The sequence below is a fragment of the Staurois parvus genome, unplaced genomic scaffold, assembly GCF_062004578.1.
Source record: "Staurois parvus isolate SC_StPar_1 unplaced genomic scaffold, SC_StPar_1.0 ptg000090l, whole genome shotgun sequence".
NCBI classification, from domain to species: Eukaryota; Metazoa; Chordata; class Amphibia; order Anura; family Ranidae; genus Staurois; species Staurois parvus.
In genome coordinates this window covers 24,092,354-24,105,393 of record NW_028317886.1, presented here as the reverse complement: position 1 = coordinate 24,105,393, position 13,040 = coordinate 24,092,354, and the positions used below count along the sequence as shown (strand labels likewise).

Genomic DNA, 13,040 nt, shown 5'->3' with positions numbered 1-13,040 from the left:
CTCTTGCATCAACAGACAATTCTGAGTGCAACTTCAGGAACCTTAAATTTGTGACATCTTCAGGAATTTCATGACGGCACATAATCGAAAGTGATCCATGGAACACGTTAATATTTAAAACGCCAGGAATGCGCCAGAAGTTTTTAATTAAATTATAACTTATGCTTGAAAAGCAAAAGTGTATGTGTTAGGGGAGTTTAAATAATTCAACGTCTGAATATCTGGAGTTTTCATAAATCTAAAGATAAATGCCATTTGATTTCTTTTATTTTCCAAAAATTAATGCAGAGGAAAAGAATTAATCACCACCTGAGTAATTAATTAGAAGTGTGTGTGTGCGTGTGTATGTGTGGAGGGGGGGGTTAGTAGCCGATGCCTTTAAACTTTAAAAGCAGAAAACTGTAGTCTCAGAATTGTTTGAGCATGTTGAAGGATAGGACAAACTGTAATAAAAAAAAAAAATCTCAAAAACATTAGACTGTTCCTAGACTTGTTTATCATCAGTGAGAAACTAACCAATTAAAGTTTTAAAAGATGGTTTATGGAATAAAAACAGAAAGACGGCTGCAGGAGTAAAGTGCAGGCACCTCTAGATGCCTGCACATACCTGCAACAGCTTCAGAAATACTGCAGACATAGACAGATTCCAATCTATTCTGATCGACAAGGCTCCAACACTTCCTGATTGTGCAGAAACTTGCTTCTTCCTACCTCCTGCACATTCTATTGGCTAGAGAGACTGCTCATTATAATAACAGACCAACAAAAATGTAAGAGGGGTAAGAACTGAAGGTGTCAGAGCTCTGCATATCAATAAGGCTCAGCTATGTCTGCAGGTTTTCTGAAGCTATTGCAGCAAAACTGTAGCCTCTAAGGCTGGACACGGATGGATCACTTCTTATTGATCAGCCTGCTTGCTGATAAAAAAAAGGAACAGATTCCCCCATCCACACATTCCTGTTTAAGAGAAGATAGTTTTGCTGTTTTATTCTAAAGTTTCCAAGATTCTGGAAGCATACTAGCACTGTATTCCGATACGTGGAATATTTTCTACCCTATGGTCACTTACAGTTTTTGCAGCCAATTTCAGTAATATATTTTCATTTTAATTATAAATACTGTAATTATGAAAGCAAATAATATATAGATATATCAACTACAGTTTCCAACAATACTCAAACACCTAAAATAAAACATTATTAAAGACAATAGTTAAAGTGTTACTAAACCCAGGACCCGGCATTCACTATATCTGGTTTCTCACAGTACACACAACATGGAAATGCAATTATTTCAGTAAATATAAACTGCTGAATACCTTTTCTCATCAGAAGTTAGAGCATTCTTGTGACTTATATTAGTGTACATCAGATCACTGGTTATAGCTTGTTTTCATTCTCCCGATTGTCCTATGAAGCTGCATAACCCCTGACCCTCTGTGTGGATAGCACTGATTGGCCCTGTGCTGATCACATGCACCCTCCCAAAGAAAAATAAAACTCTCTAGCAATGCACATCAAACTGAGAATATGCAGCTTGCCCCCAATGTTCTGTACTATCAGCAGATGGATTGGGGATGTGGAAGAAGCTGAGGATCAGAGAAGACAGGATCAAACATCCATTATACACAATGCAGAGGATTAACCCCTTAGATGCCACAGTGAATATAACAAGCATGCTTTACTGCATATACAGACTGATTTTACTGTTGTGGGTTTCGTTACACTTTAAAGTGTTACTAAACCCATGACCCTGCATTCAGTATATCCAGGCTTCCACAGTACACACAGCATGGCCATGCAATTATTTTAGTAAATATAAACTGCTAAATACTTTTTCTCATTAGCAGTATATAGCAGTCTTGTGACTTCTATCAGTGTCTAGCTGAGCACTAGGTAAAACATGTAGGAAGAGTTTTCATTCTCCTCTGACTGTCCTATGAGGCTGCATGACCCCTGACCCTCTGTCTGAACAGTGCTGATTGGCCCTGTGTTGATCACATGCATTCTCTCCAGAAAAAAAAAACTCTCTAGCAATATACACCAAACTGAGCATGTGCGGAGTGCCTCCTAGGGCTCTGTACTATCGGCAGATGGATTCGGCACAAGAGTAGAAGGGGAGGATCAGAGAAGACAGGATCAAACAGCCTTTTTACATAATGCAGAGGATTAATCCCTCAGGTTCCACAGTGAGTATAACAAGCATGCTTTACTGCATAAACAGACTGATTTTACTGTTGTGGGTTTAGTAACACGTTTGTTACTTGAGTTTTGGAAAACCGCTGGCTTATTTACTCCTTAGAAAACCCACCGTAAAACTGAGCACCCAGCTCCACCTATCAGCTATTGTCCTCTGCTGACAACGCAAAGTCAAGCAAGATAGTCTCACAGCTTATGCTTCATTATTTGTAATGTAAAATAATGAAATGTTCAATGGTGACAGTGGGAATTCAATCATAACAGGTGGACAGAGCTGGCAACTCAGGTACAGAGGTCTTGCCACAAAAATCCCTGTGATATGTAAGGAACTTGTGTATATTTCAAACTGCCAACATGACTGCAAAACAAAACTATAAAAAGCAGTCAAACAGTCCTTTATGAACCGTAGGCAAAATGTGCGACATAATGATAAAGTACATTTTCATAACAGTAGTTAAGCCTAAAATCCAGCTAGCTCCCTGTGGCAAACATATCTTTAGGAGTCTCTTCAGTGTTCACTAAGCTTTCAGTTCTACTACAGCTGGAGATCTGTATGGATGTTTTATCATCATACTCTTCTGCAACATGGAAAAGTACTGGTTTAATGGGTCAAAGACACAAGAGTAAAAGTAAGCCCTCATGCACACGGGGCGTTTTAAAAACGCCAGTAGCGTTAGCTGTATAAAGTCACGTTAAAAAAAACAAGTTTTTCTACATCTTTAGCGTTTTTGCATTAGCATTTAGCCATGTTTTTCCGCATTTCCGTTTTTTATACAAAAAAAATTTTTTGGTTCAAACACCCAAAAACGCCGGTGTGCCACCTTTTACAGCATTTTCCAGCATTAGAGCATCCTCTAGAAACCCACCAGTCCTGGTTTTTTTTTCCCAGCCAAAAGGTGCCCCTGTCAAAAAACGCTAATTAAAGCCTATGTGTGCATGGACACATAGGATAACATGCTGGGGAGTTTACTGGTTGTAGAAAAAAAAAAAGAATCCGCCAAAAACAGCCGCTGTAAAAACATCTAGTGTTTATGAGGACTAAGAGTTTACACAATTTTGCAGCCCAAAAACTTAATCAATATTTGCAAATGAACTGCCGAATGCACAAAATCTTTTTTTTTTCTTAAGATTTGCGTTAAAGGAATTATTTTCTATCTAACTGCACAAATACTACTGATAGGATTTATTAAATTGATATTCCAAACTTGAATTGTTTTAATGAGCATTTAGGAAATGGTCATGTAACTCTAATGTAAACTAATAGGCGTGGTAGTAAGCATGGTACAGAAAATTATTTTACTGTATGTCAGCATTGCCTGAAACACATGGGACAAATTTGTGATGCTAAAGCAAATCAACAAAATTGTGAAACCTTTTCATTTTAATTTACCCTTCCTGCATGCTTTTTTAGGCCCCTTTAGGGATTCTGGTGTTCATGCTTCTGCAGCAAACTGGGATCAGAAGTGGTCCGCAGAAGCCTGTACTTTCTACCAGAGTTCTAGTGGCCAAACCTCAGCGCACACCCACTCTTAGAATCTGCCCGTACCTAAAGTGACATCTGGCAACCCTGGTCAAAGAAACCAGCTGCCCAACAGTCAACAGAAGTGAGCACATACAGCAGTCAGCAGAAGTGGGCACATACGGCAGTCAGCAGAAGTGGGCACATACGGCAGTCAGCAGAAGTGGGCACATACGGCAGTCAGCAGAAGTGGGCACATACGGCAGTCAGCAGAAGTGGGCACACACGGCAGTCAGCAGAAGTGGGCACATACAGCAGTCAGCAGAAGTGGGCACATACAGCAGTCAGCAGAAGTGGGCACATACAGCAGTAAGCAGAAGTGGGCACCTACAGCAGTCAGCAGAAGTGGGCACATACAGCAGTCAGCAGAAGTGGGCACATACAGCAGTCAGCAGAAGTGGGCACACACGGCAGTCAGCAGAAGTGGGCACATACAGCAGTCAGCAGAAGTGGGCACATACAGCAGTCAGCAGAAGTGGGCACATACAGCAGTCAGCAGAAGTGGGCACCTACAGCAGTCAGCAGAAGTGGGCACATACGGCAGTCAGCAGAAGTGGGCACATACAGCAGTCAGCAGAAGTGGGCACATACAGCAGTCAGCAGAAGTGGGCACATACAGCAGTCAGCAGAAGTGGGCACCTACAGCAGTCAGAAGTGGGCACATACAGCAGTCAGCAGAAGTGGGCACATACAGCAGTCAGCAGAAGTGGGCACATACAGCAGTCAGCAGGATTGGGCACATACAACAGTCAGCAGAAGTGGGCACTACAGCCCCCCCTAAGGGACACAGAATTTGAGGCAGTTGATGGCTCCTGAACGCAGAGCTGCAAAGAAGGCCCCAGAAAAAAAGCCCTCACACGTATGGAGGACAGACCAGGGAGCTAAACAGAGAGAAAATGGGAACTTGCCCACATTGTTCTCAGGTGGACAAGTAGGAGACAGCCCAACAAAGCCTACCTGCACCCAGAGTTCCTGGAAGAATGTTTCCATCTGGAGAAGGAAACAAAATAACTGGCATGCAGCTGATAACAGCCTTTTTTTCAAATTCTCAGTCAATTGTGTTCCCTTGTCTTTGATGGGTAGAGTCACACTTTCAGGCGCTGTCCTGGAAAAGTGACTGGAGAAACACAAATGTAACTATGGAATTCTCTCCTAAGGTTCAAAACAACATTCCAGACTCCACCTCACAGAAATAAAACTCTTTCTATTCCAAAGAAACACGCAGAAGTTGCACATTTCCCATTAGGCACAATGTATATTTTTAAAAAATGTGTCCAAAGACAACAGATAAAACAGATGTATGCTATTTAGAAAGCTGCTGCTGTTTATATTCAGACTACAATATGAAATTGTTCACAAAGGTGGAGTTGAACTCTAAAACTTGCTAGTATCTTTGAATCAGGTGTTTGTAAGGAAAGTGCTGCTGAAAACAAAATACTTGTACAATAATCTGTAGTGTTCAGAATCACAGAAACAATATGTTCAGTAATTTATTATCTGCACACAGCACTGCAGATTACAGCATCCTCTGAATATTTTAGAGAACTCTGAAAAGCAGCTGCCAACAACAGTAGTGCTATACAAACTTGGCTTCTGTCACAGAGCTGGCAACTTGTTACTGACAACTACACAAGGGTTAATCAGTGGCCGGGTAACTAGAGAATGCATGAATGATAATGTGCAGACATGCTTTTCATTATTTATTCATGGAAAACAGTGGGTTTTGGTGTGCTTCTTTGAAAAATGTTCAAACTGGTAGAATATACGGGCACACTGTGAAAATTCTATGTCATTAACATTTAATCATAAATTGCTCTTTAATATAAAACATAAAATAAAGGTCTGTCACAAGCACTTATGTGCAGGAGTAGAAGATGGCATGAAAGCTAAAGGAAGTAACCCACTACACTGACTATCAATGGTATCACTGTGCTTTGGTTAACCCATACACCCACCCAGTACAGTGACTGACAGTGGTGTCACTGTGCACCAGGTAACCTGTACACACCTGACAGTCACCTATCCTGTACAATGAATGACAGTGGTGTCACTGTGCACCAGATAACCTGTACACACCTGATAGTCACCTATCCTGTACAATGAATGACAGTGCTATCACTGTGCACCAGATAACCTGTACACACCTGATAGTCACCTATCCTGTACAATGAATGACAGTGCTATCACTGTGCACCAGGTAACCTGTACACACCTGACAGTCACCTATCCTGTACAATGAATGACAGTGCTATCACTGTGCACCAGGTAACCTGTACACACCTGACAGTCACCTATCCTGTACAATGACTGACAGTGGTATCACTGTGTACCAGATAACCTGTACACACCTGACAGTCACCTATCCTGTACAATGACTGACAGTGGTATCACTGTGTACCAGATACAGTTGCAAGAAAAAGTATGTGAACCCCTTGGGATTACGTGGAGTTTTGCATGAATTGGGCATAAAATGTGCTCTGAACGTCATATAAGTCACAACAATAGAAGAACACAGTCTGCTGAACATAATACTACACAAACATTAGATGTTGCCATGGTTTAATTGCACATACCATGTAAACATTCACAGTGCAGGGAGGAAAAAGTATGTGAGGCCCTAGCTTAATGACTTCTCCCAGAGCTAATTGAAGCCAGGAGTGAGCCAACCTTGACTCCAATCAGTGTGATGATATTGGATGTGTTGCTGACAGCTGTCCTGCCCTTAAAAAACACACACCTGTTTTGGGTTTACTGGTTTCAAGAAGCACTGTCTGATGTGAACCATGCCTCGCAGAAAAGAGCTCTCAGAAGACCTACGATCAAGAATTGTTGACTTGCATGAAGCTGGAAAGGGTTACAAAAGTATCTCCAAAAGCCTTGATGTTCATGTGTCCACGGTAAGACAGACTGTCTACAAATGGAGAAAGTTTAGCACTGTTGCTACTCTCCCTAGGCGTGGTCGTCCTGTAAAAATGACTGCAAGAGCACAGCGCAGAATGCTGCATGAGGTAAAGAAGAATCCCAGAGTGTCAGCTAAAGACCTACAGAAATCTCTGGCACATGCTAACATTTTTGTTGACACATCTACAATAAGGAAAACATTTGCTGCCTCAGGGCCTGGACGGATTGCTGTCATTGATGGGAAAATGAATTCCAGAGTTTATCAAGACATTTTGCAGGAAAACGTACGACCATCTGTCCACCAACTGAAGCTCCGCAGAGGATGGGTGATGCAACAGGACAATGACCCAAAGCATACAAGTAATTCAACAAAACAATGGCTGCAACAGCACAGAATACGCCTTCTGGAGTGGCCCAGTCAGAGTCCTGACCTCAACCCGATTGAAATGCTGTGGCATGACCTTAAGAGAGCAATTCACACCAGACATCCTAAGAATATTGCTACACTGAAACAGTTTTGTGAAGAGGAGTGGTCCAAAATTACTCCAGATCGTTGTGCAGGTCTAATCTCCAACTACAGGAAACGTTTGGTTGAGGTTATTGCTGCCAAAGGAGGGTCAACCAGTTATTAAGTCCAAAGGTTCACATACTTTTTCCTCCCTGCACTGTGAATGTTTACATGTTATGTGCAATTAAACCATGGCAACATCTAATGTTTGTGTAGTATTATGTTCAGCAGACTGTGTTCTTCTATTGTTGTGACTTAGATGACGTTCAGAGCACATTTTATGCCCAATTCATGCAAAACTCCACGTAATCCCAAGGGGTTCACATACTTTTTCTTGCAACTGTAACCTGTACACGCCTGACAGTCACTATCCTGTACAATGACGGACAGTGGTGTCACTGTGCACCAGGTAACCTGTACACACCTGACAGTCACCTATCCTGTACAATGAATGACAGTGGTATCACTGTGTACCAGGTAACCTGTACACACCTGAGAGTCACCTATCCTGTACAATGACTGACAGTGGTGTCACTGTGCACCAGATAACCTGTACACACCTGACAGTTACCTATCCTGTACAATGAATGACAGTGGTATCACTGTGTAACAGGTAACCTGTACACACCTATCCTGTACAATAACTGACAGTGGTATCACTGTGTACCAGGTAACCTGTACACACCTGACAGTCACCTATCCTGTACAATGACTGACAGTGTTATCACTGCACCAAGAAAACTGCCTGACAGTCACACATCTTGTACAATGAATGACAGTGGTATCACTGTGCACCAGGCAACCTGTACATATCGGATCACTGTACAATATGGATAACTACAAGGTGTGCATAGGGTACCTGAAGCTCAGTAATACCACTGACTGTCATTGTACAGTAAGAGTGACATTACTGAGCTTCAGGAACCCTATATGCACACCTGGTAGTCATACATACTGTACAACAGGGTGACCAGACATCTCAGTCTCTGGACACAGTCCTTAATTTAAAGAGGCTGTCCCCAGAAAGCAAGTGCTGTATGGTAATCTACCCTTAAAAGCTCATGATTGGCTGCCTGGAGGAGCAGTAGAGAGGGGAGGGGTATATGCATAAGTTTCCTGACTTTGTCTTTTGAAGTTAGCCCACTAATAGTCCAGACTTATTAGTGGCGGTGAGACTAAATGAGGAGATGCTGCCTTGCTCCTGAGTAACAGGATTACATTCAGGCACTGTAAGTTACTGCTTAGCAGTAAAACAAGCTAAATGTTAATATATGGCAAAGGTCTCCAAACTTTCTAAAGAAACAGCCAGTTTACGGTCTTTCAGACTTTAGGGGGGCCAGACGTTGGTATCAGTGGGAGGAACAGTGTCTCATCGTTGGTGTCAGTGGGAGGAATTGTGCCCCATCACTGGTAGTGGGAGGAATAGTGCCTCATCACTGGTGTCTGTAGTAGGAATAATTGCCAATCGTGGGTGTGAGTGGGAGGAATACTACCCCATAGTTGGTGTCAGTGGGGGAAATAGTGTCTTGTATCAGTGAGAGGAAGAGTGCCCCAAGGGCCAGATAAAGGCAAGCAAAGGGCCCCATTCGGTTCCCAGGCTGTAGTTTGGATACCACTGCTATAGGGCATATGTGAATCAGCAAAATTTAATTACAATGTACATACACCAGGGCTTGACAAATTTGCTTTAAATCTAAGAGCCAGCTAAAAAAGTTAGGAGCCAGTTTTTTTTGTTTTGTTTTTTTTTTTGACTAGCAAGGCTTGTTTCGGCGATGGAAATGTCAGATCTTGGATTTGCACATGGAGAGGACAGGAGCCAGTCATGCTGCTGGGTGGGACACTTTCTCACTGGGAGGGTTCAGAGGATGCATGTCCCTTTGGGGTTCTCGGGGTGTGGGGATTTGACACTTGGGGCTGGGGTTTTTGATGTGTGTGTGTTGGGGAGTGTGGTGTGCTGTGTGGGCTGGATTCTGCTCACCTCCCTGCTGTGGTACCATTCGGCACCCTCGTGACACCACAGAGCACTCCTCCATCCCCCCCAACACTACAGAGCATTCCTCTGCTCCCCCCTAACACTACAAGATACCCCTCCGCAGTCAACTGACACCACAGGATACCCCTCCACATGTACTTACCTACTGATACCACAGGGAACCCGCCCTCCTATGCGACACCACAAGACAATCACCACATGACTCCCCTTTGCACCCCCCAACATCAAATTACACCACAGGATACCCCCCTATACGACACAAGAAATCCCTCGCACCTACTGACACCACAAGGTATGTGCCCCAACATGACACCACAAGATACCCCTTCTCCTCCCGATATATGGGAGACCATTTGATGGCATAAAGTAGTTAAAGCGGTATTAAACCCAAAATTAAATTCTACTGCAGCTTACCAATTCATAGATGTGGTATCTGCATTTGTTTTCTTTTTTAGGCTTTATTTCCTTTATTATCACCTGGTGATTCAAACAATAAGTCTGTTGTTTTTCAACAGAGCGAGATGTCCTGCAGATGTAGCAGATAGAGGGCTGAGACAAACCATTTACAACGAACAGGGGTGCTTACAATGATCAGATTTCATTTATGTAAAACCTTTATTGCACAAAGTAAAGAAAAACTGTAACTGCTTAAAGAGTGTTAGCTGCAGTATGGCTTCAATTTGTTAGTGTATCTAAATCTGCTAGTTCATCTAACATTCCCGTCCCCCAAGATTAACAATGGTGCTGCCCAAACGTGCCCCCTGTGCTCTTTCACTCAGAGTAGGGACACTCTAATACAAGAAGTGTCTTGCTGGCCAGATCTCAAGGTGAAAGGAGAGGGGGAAAAGCCTTAAAAACTAATGCAGACACCGTATCTAAGGATTTTTAAGCTGCAATACATTTCGTTTTTGGCTCTGGGTTGGGTTTAATAAGAGTTCTGTTTTTCTTCATGGGTAAAGGCTTGTTTTATTCCTTCTCCTCAGATGACCAGGTAATTTTAGACTCTTGTTTACTGGCCCTCTGTCACCCAGTTAAGGTTAAAGTGATTTTAACCTCCCTGGCGGTATTCCCGAGTGTAGCTCGGGGTAAAATTTCAGTACCAAAAGCGGTAACCCCGAGCTACACTTTGGCTTACCATGCAGCGTTGCATAGGGAGTCCCTGCAGTGCTTACCTTGTCCTTCACTCCCGCGATGCGTCCCCGGCCATCTCCTCCGGCCAATGCCGGCATCCGTCTTCCGTGTTCCGGTCCCTGTGACGTCGGGACGTACGGCGGCAAATTTGAATTTTTTTTAAAAATGATTATTACATAGTAAAACATTGCTGTTTCAATACATTTCACATACATTTTGTTCCTACTGCTTTGTCCTGTCCCCTGCCTGCATTTTGACTGTTCTTTCTGCCTGGAAACTTCATGGCGTCCAAAAAGCGTCCCTTTAGGTCAAAAGCGGTTTTAGACCGGCTAGAGAACAGCGATAGTAAATTAGAACCACTTGCAGAATTGAGTGATAATGATTCGTGGGGAAATTCGTCATCAGACACTGAAAACAATTTTGCGACTTTGCTCAGCGATGTGCGAACTTGGCGCTATATTTCAAATTTCAGTGTTTTTGGTTTGATTATATTATTTAATTAAATTTATTATTATATTATTTTTTATGATTATTTATTAAATTATAATTTATGATTTTGTGTTTCAAGTTTTATCATATCTGGAATGTTTACTAGACTCTTGTTCGGACAGATTTCAGTGAGTTATTCCTAAATTACAGGCCTACAATAAAAAAAATACATATTTCCATGCAAAATAATGTACCGCTTTCAGCACCAAAAATCTGATATAATCATACCGCTAGGGAGGTTAAAGGTTAAAATTAAAATAAATAAATAAAATAACAAACAGGTCATTCTTGCCTGCTCTGTGCAATGGTTTTTGCATACAGCAGCCCCGATCCTCTTCTTTTTGAGACCCCAGCGCAATCCTGGCTCCCCCCCTGCTGATCACAATTGAACGCCTCTCTGCTATGGGGGCACTCTAGCATGCTCGCTTCCAAGCCATGCTCCTGTGAATTGACATTGTCCACATAGAGTATGGCTTGGCCCTGCCCCCCGATCTTTCCTCAGTGGGAAACTGGCAGTGATTGACAGCAACGGAAGCCAATGACTCCCGCTGCTGTGTAAGCCAATAAGGAGAAAGAGACCCGGGAGACCCACTGATCGAGATGGGGCTCGGGTAAGTATAAGGGGGGACTAAGCTGCACCCAGAAAGTTTTTTTTAAGTACCTTACCTTAGAAGCACTTTAAACTACAAACTGTCCCCTCAGTGAGGAGGGATGCCACACTATTCTCTCTCTCCCCCCCCCCCACCTTCCCTCTCTTTTTCCCTAGTCACAATTTGTCACACTGTTTCCACCTTTTAAACGTAAAGGCACGCAGATCACCCTTATTGATATTGTTAACATTTAGAAATTGTTTAAACTGTTTAAATAGTGATTGGCACTAGGATGTGACTTTGAGGGTGTGGTTAAAGTGGGCAGGGTCAGTAGGGTGTCTTGGGATTTCATTTTGAATATCTGGTCACCTTACTGTACACTTACTGTCAGTGGTATTACTGTGCATCAGCTAACTTGTGCATACTTGGTGTAGGATATCATGTCACACTTATATGTATATGTATGTATATAGGTATTAAACATAAATAGGTATTAAACGTAATAGGTATTAAACATAAATCAGTGCAATCCATAAAGGGTGTTGTAGACACGGTTTTGAATTCCATCAGGGCGCAATACCAAAAGTGTTTGAGCTTTCACCCAGTCTCAGACAGGTCCAGGAATTTGTGTCTGCCCTGGACACTCCTTCCTCTATGCACTCACCCATGCACCTCCTGGCCACTGTGCCCATCACATTGACAGGCGTATTGCCAAAAAGAGTTATACTACGGGTAGGGAGAGTTTTTGACTGACAGCACATGGGAGTGGGTAGATCCATAGCCACTATTCAGTGAAATAATGGTTTTGAATTCACTGTGCGCTACCAATCAAACAAGAAGTGGACCAGAAGATGAACTAGTCTCTCAGTTGCCCATGAAGCTCTGCCCAGTCAGTAATGAGTCATTTCCCATGTATAGGCATTGCTTGCATCAGTCGTATTCCCAGCCCTTTTGTTTACATTTCAACAGCTTTCAACCAGCAGCTAACTGAGGCAGGGGATGCAGCCCTGTGCTAGACACAGTCACATATATGACAGCTGTCCATCACAGGCAGGGCCTATTCTGAATACTGGTATACCTCTGTGACGACTCAGAGTTGGTTTTCATTACCACCAGTTTCCTAAACTGAGAACTGGTGGTAATCCTTTAAGAATCAGTGACAGTTTCCTAAAGTGGCGACAGTAATAACTACCTGCATTTGGCGCATGTATCAGTAGTGTTATTGACACTTGCACAAATGTTTGCATGAACCAGGCAATTTGGGAATAACTGGAACTGCATTTACAGTTAGGTCCATAAATATTGGGACATCGACACAATTCTAACATTTTTGGCTCTATACACCACCACAATGGATTTGAAATGAAAAGAACAAGATATGCTTTAACTGCAGACTGTCAGCTTTAATTTGAGGGTATTTACATCCAAATCAGGTGAACAGTGTAGGAATAACAGTTTGCATATGTGCCTCCCACTTGTTAAGGGACCAAAAGTAATGGGACAGAATAATAATCATAAATCATACTTTCACTTTTTAATACTTGGTTGCAAATCCTTTGCAGTCAATTACAGCCTGAAGTGTGGAACGCATAGACATCACCAGACGCTGGGTTTCATCCCTGGTGATACTCTGCCAGGCCTCTACTGCAACTGTCTTCAGTTCCTGCTTGTTCTTAGGGCATTTTCCCTTCAGTTTTGTCTTCAGCAAGTG

General features: G+C 42.5%; 1 protein-coding gene across 1 annotated transcript in view; it reads right to left on the bottom strand.

Moving 5' to 3' along the window:
- Positions 1-13,040, bottom strand: part of SLC10A7 (solute carrier family 10 member 7) — a 276,262-nt gene that overhangs the window by 29,537 nt on the left and 233,685 nt on the right. The gene's annotated exons all lie outside the window — the stretch shown is intronic.